Source organism: Diorhabda sublineata, chromosome 1 (assembly GCF_026230105.1).
Source record: "Diorhabda sublineata isolate icDioSubl1.1 chromosome 1, icDioSubl1.1, whole genome shotgun sequence".
NCBI lineage: Eukaryota > Metazoa > Arthropoda > Insecta > Coleoptera > Chrysomelidae > Diorhabda > Diorhabda sublineata.
Genome location: NC_079474.1, coordinates 28,107,750 through 28,113,749, shown reverse-complemented (window position 1 = coordinate 28,113,749; position 6,000 = coordinate 28,107,750). Strand labels below are relative to the sequence as shown.

At 32.8% G+C, this 6,000-nt stretch overlaps 1 protein-coding gene across 2 annotated transcripts in view; it reads left to right on the top strand.

Moving 5' to 3' along the window:
• Positions 1-5,111: 5,111 nt before the first annotated feature.
• Positions 5,112-6,000, top strand: part of LOC130452815 (protein phosphatase 1 regulatory subunit 3B) — a 107,468-nt gene continuing 106,579 nt past the window's right edge. The window contains exon 1 of one of the 2 annotated variants that reach the window (XM_056792295.1): positions 5,112-5,656. The gene's annotated coding sequence lies outside the window, so the exon portion shown is untranslated. The remainder of the gene's footprint in view (positions 5,657-6,000) is intronic. The other variant, XM_056792286.1, reaches the window with a different exon arrangement.

Below are 6,000 nucleotides of genomic sequence, written 5' to 3'. Positions count from 1 at the left end.
AGTTACTTGTATGGTGAAAACAACTTGATTTAGTACTTGCGCAAGTACCTAATTTAGTAAACTGTTTAGTCAATTGAATAGAAACAATTTCTACTCACATGAGCAAGTAGTTTCTCTCACCACTGCTTTCCGGTAACTAAAATGCCGACTAAACGAGTGTAGACAGGTTGGTTTAGTCTAGTTCATTAGTACAGAGTGAGGGGATTATTTTTATTTGATTTGGTAGCGTGTTAAAATGTCTCGTTGGAGTGAAGCGACAACATTAAAGTTTGTAGTTACTAATTCTCTTAACAGTAGTAGAAGAAACACCATATACATCTCTTCGACTCAACCAACGCTTATTTTTATTTTTCTTCATTTCATCTGCAAGTGTTTCTGATAATTCACCACATATGTCCAAGATATAATCCCGTATTGCTGCACACTGGCTAAAAAACTGGACTTAAATGTTACTTACTGGCTTTCGTAACTTGCTTTAGCTACTTGATATGTGTAAACTCGGCTTTAGTGATCGTCGATAAAAGTACGTGAGGTAGATAGTGAAGTAAATATTAAAACTGAACGGCTGTTATATGCAATTCGAATGTTTAGATATATTCAAACATTTACACTAATATACCCCAGAATCACAAATACAGTAGAAATAATGAACTTTATCCGAGGAACATATTCTTATTTATCCACGATTGCTGCAGAAAAATTAAATTTTATTGCCTCAACTGACCTGGCATCTTCCGATCACTTTTTGTTTCCAAGCCTCAACAAATGGCTTGTTGGGAAGCAATTCAATACAAATTAAATCTTAAAGATTCCATTTCTATAGTAAAGTAACTTTCTCATTAAGTAACCACTCATTCATCAAAAAGACCTCGTATTAAATCGATAGTTTTGTCTAATAATATCAGCACTCTTAAATGACTTTTTTGGATATTAACGAAGACTGTTGCGTAGGTGCTTGGTTTAAGTGGCAGATCATATCAATAAGTGTTTCATGTGACATTCAAGTTATTCTTGTGAGACTTCATTTGAATGGTAATACAAGAAAGTTCTTACTCATATATAAAAAACTAAAAAAACATTCATATTCAACGTTTCTTTGTGATATCTGGAGTGCCTCTTGTAAATAAAAATGGTACATGCATAAATTACATTTTTTTGCTTTTATTGAAAAAATAGATGATAAGACTTGGTTGTTATTCAAACAAAAAAATTTAGTAGGTAGTTCGAAAGTATTTTTTATTAGTTAGACGTGGGTATTCAATATTCACTGCAGTTGCGTCCCGCGGTCAACTGGACCTGTAAAGTGGCATCCGGGTTGACCACTAAATTCTAATCCTGTTAGGTTAGGTTATGTTGGTTATGTTGGTCATAAATTTGAACCAATTACTATGAATTTATCCCCATCCATGGTAGTTACGCCAACATAAGGGGAGGTGTTATGATGAATAAGTTGGTAACAAGCAAGTATTTTACTTGAGCTCTTGGTAAAAAAATGGGACACAATTCATACACGATCCTTCCAGTAACCCGGAAATTTAACCGCGGGACGAAACTCGTATCTAACCACAAAATCAAACATGCAGAACAATAACTCAAGGTTAGTGTTAAGCTACCCCTTTACCAACAGTCATAATTACATTGTCTGACGAACGTTTCAATAACCAAGCTATCGTAATCAGGTAAACTAAAACGTATTGACTTACCTATTTAAATTAAATTTTTTCATCAATTAATCTCTTCTAGGTGCTGTTTGAACCAAATATTAACAGATCTCTTGATTTGCCCAACCTACTTCTTGTCACAATCATTGCCTTCTAGTCCTTTTGTATAAGACGGATTGAAAGGTACCAGGAGCAAATTGTTACTGTTTTTTGCTTCGTTTTAGGAAATGGGTTGTTTCTTGAACATATGTCAACTAATCTTCATAACCATTAAGTATCTTTCAATGTTGTGTGGAAAATTATTCAATCGATGTATCAATAAATGGAGACTAACTATTTTATGTCGGAAACAATGGAAAGTCAAACAGAATTTAGCGGTAACTGTCCATTAATTTCCATTTCATAAGAAAATTTCATTGATGGACATTTTTGAATTGAATCTAGTGGGAAATCTTTATTCGTAACAATTGCCTATCATCGTTTATTCATGAGCTATTTTGAGAAGCACCAAGAGTTTGAGTGTTTTTCCAGGACATGGGTCAGGTTTGTGGATGATGCATTCGCTAAATTTGATACGAAACTCAATGTGCATCTATAGAATTTAGTCATAAAATAGAAAATATTAGAGAGTCATCATTTTCAGATACCGAAGTGATCAACAATAAAAATAGATTAGAATTTGAAGGAAAAACAACAAACAAACAAATGCGGGTATCCACATCATATCGTCTCTTTCCACTATATCCAACATTAAATAGTTAGCCATCTTCAACAGAGTAGATTTGAAATTGGGCTGTAAATCCTACAATACTTTGAAGCAGTTGTGACTCCAATGATAGAGTGTTAGATTTAGAAAAGTGTAAGGGTTATCCATAAATTACGTAAGATTTTAAGGAGGGGAGGGGGTTCAATGTTTTGTTACGATTTCTTACAAAGGGGGGTGGGCGTGTTAAAGTCCATCTTACGTAAAGTTAAATTTTTTTGACTGCCAAAGAAAAGAAAACAAGAAAGCTCTTGTCCATTCAGGCTCAAAGAAGAAACGAAGTTTTATGCGTTTTTGAAGATGAAGTTACTCGTAGCAAAGATTCAGATTAGTGTGTCGAAAGTGAAGTTGATGTCGAGGACGTGAAAAATTGCGTCGATCGGCGTAATGATTCTCCCAAAACTGATACTTCCATTCCAATTATCAAATCGATTGAAGAGTGGGACCAAAATCCGTGGTCATCTGAATACTCTTTCTTTCAGAACATAGTTCAAAATTATATTGCAAATTATTATAATTGAGCCAATAAAATTCTTTGATAAAAGACCATACTTTTGATTTATATATAAATTACATGCTTCTTAAACCTACTACAATGAAATAAATTTATAAAATATAACATCTTCACTATGTATAAAAATTATGTAAGATAATGGAGGGGGGGTAGGGGGTCACAGAAAATCTTACGATACCTTACAGGGGGGGGGTCAAAAATTCGACGAAAAAGTCTCACGTAATTTATGGATGACCCCTAATTAGCTGTGATGGTTGTGACAAAAAGCATGTTTGTGATGAGTGATAAAATATATGACTTAAAATCCACACTGAGTATATTGGTGAGAATTAGAAAACAATAGAATCAGATTATTAACTAAAGCTAATTATTCCACAGTAATATGGCCATATTTTCTTTACATTCTGTACCTATATGTTCACAACATACTTTTGCAACTATGTCATTACCGACGTCCATTATTAAAATCATTCTCAAATACCAATTCTAACAAGATTTTTTTTTCATTTTTGTCACTTAAGTTACTTCTTCGGAAAATTCTTTCAAATATTAATGATCGTTTTAAAAATGACTGTTTAAAGACTTAAAGCTTAGGTCGAGCGAAAAAATCCATCAAGTATTATTATTGAAGGCGCTCAAATGAACGGTTTCAAGAGCACCTAGCTCGTTTAAAATATAGACGCACCAAAAATTGAGTATAGCCTAACACGATGCAGTCATAATCATGGAATAAATATAAATAATATGAAATAGGTATCCAATAATAAATTGTTGGATTCATTAAAAAGCATTGAGATTGTTAAATGTAAGATAACTTAAATCGGCACAAACGGTCTATTCCTTACAACCCACCCACTAGTTTATTAGTTAAGGAATGAATGTGAAGTTGATGAATCTCCCAAGGTATATTTTTGATAATCAAAGCACTTTATATCAGTAAAAGATTCACGTACATTTTGTAATAAATGGAGAATGACGAATCACTAACTCTTATAACAACAAGAGGAGGTTATAAAAATTTAGAGAAACAACATAGGCAACTGTACAGATTTCACTACAAAGTCCTTTCAATAAGATGAACCAGGATCGCTTCAGGAATCCTTAAGTGATAAATGTGACATCATACTAACCAGGAAACCAGAGTTCCCGAAAATGATGACAGCGAATAAACTTAATGTTTTTAGTTATCAATTAGTTTCTTGAAGTTTCTGACGACGAAAACTTTGATATCGAAACGTGTGAGACAGTGTAATTGCAAGTGTTGTATAGTGGTAATACAGGGTATATTCTAACGGGTAGTTCTCTGAAAATCGGTAGTTCTGAAACCAAACGGGTAGCTATGAAACTGAACTCATCAAATCACGGCTTAGTTACTTACAGTTTTATATAGTAATGAACAGGCACGAAATCAACACAATAATAAAAAATTAGAAACGACGAATCTTCAACGCTGGTTCTTTTACATTCTTGTGTCCTGATGACTGCGTAGAAGCATCAAAGATCCCATGAAACCAATCCTGATCCTTTGCCTTAGGATAATTTTTAACACGCCTTTCTTTCTTATTCATCCAATCCACGACTGATGATCTAGGGTCCCATGAACATAGAGCAGGCATATTAAAATAAATATATAGGTATACATTTTCATTTTCAAGCAAGATTTTTGATCGGCCGCTAGATTTCAAAATATTATCGCATCTAATCAGTCGCTCAACATCAGCATTATGAGGCTTAGCAGCTGCAATCCGTGCAAACACTTTAGTAATATTTTCTTTTTTTGTTTACGGGTAGGGGCCGCGACGGGTAGTTGTAAAAATTTCTTAGAATATTCTAAATTTTTGTTGAGATAGTTTTTTTCGAATTCCTCTTAGCTTTCGAGTTATTCCCGTTTTAAAATTTTTTTGAGTTACAAGCTCCAAACTTCGAAAGCCCGTGTCCGTAATTTTGTTACTAGAGTTACTAGGCTTATTTAGTAACCGAAAACATCTGAGAATCTAAAAAATGAGAAGCGCCCAATTTAATTTCTGGTTTAATCCTATTTTACCTGTACTATAGCCTGAACAGTGTGTTCATCCAAATTAGTAATTAAACTTTTTACTAAAACAACATTGTTGTGTCAACTGATAGATTTAATAACAGGGTCAAAAGTCAAACGTAGAGTCTAGGTGCTAATACATTTAATAAGAATGGAACTAAATGTTTTTTGGTTAATATGATAATTGAATGTATTATTCCTATCAGATTTACTAATGTACATTTGTAATTGAAACATTAAATATTCAATGTATGGTTAAAAATAACCATCAAACAATTTACTTGACAGTACCGGCTATAAGGGGTATAAGTACAGGACAAGACGAAAGGAACAAATCGACCACCACGTGTTGTCTGTAGTGGGGCACTCATTTATCGAGCAAAATATGCTGTCGCATCCAGCCAACTTGACTTGATTTCTCAGTCTGAATTTACATTGGGAAGTGGTGGGTGAGTTGAAAGGATGAACAAATCCCGACACAATCAATTCAACATTAAGATATAATTGATAAAACAAAATATAATGCTAAAGATAAATAAAAAAGTTTAAGTAAATAGAAAAGTTTTTTATCATTATTTTAAAAATTTAGTGAAGTGCAAAATTTTATTCAAGTCGCAGAGAGATTATCAATTAGTTTGTTTCAGTAGAAAAAAACCGCAGGATTTATTTACTACTGCTAACAGGTAAGTGCTGATTATTATTTTTGCAACGTAATGTAAATAGTACATAATGACCTACCGCCAAGTATATCAACGTATATATAGGTCAGTGTTTAGAGATATGATTACCGTCTAAGCATATATAAAATCAGGATTTATTACTAATTTGATAAAAAGTAGTTTTAACTAGCATGTATTGCTTCTTCTTTTCATTAAAAACGCCGGTTGAATTTGTTTTGATTTCAGTCTATATAAAATTAGTTCTCAATTCCAAATTTTTATATAAATTGATTTATTTTGTGAATATTACAACGAAAATATTTTAAAAATAACTGTGATCAAGATAATAGAAACAGATGTACTTATGG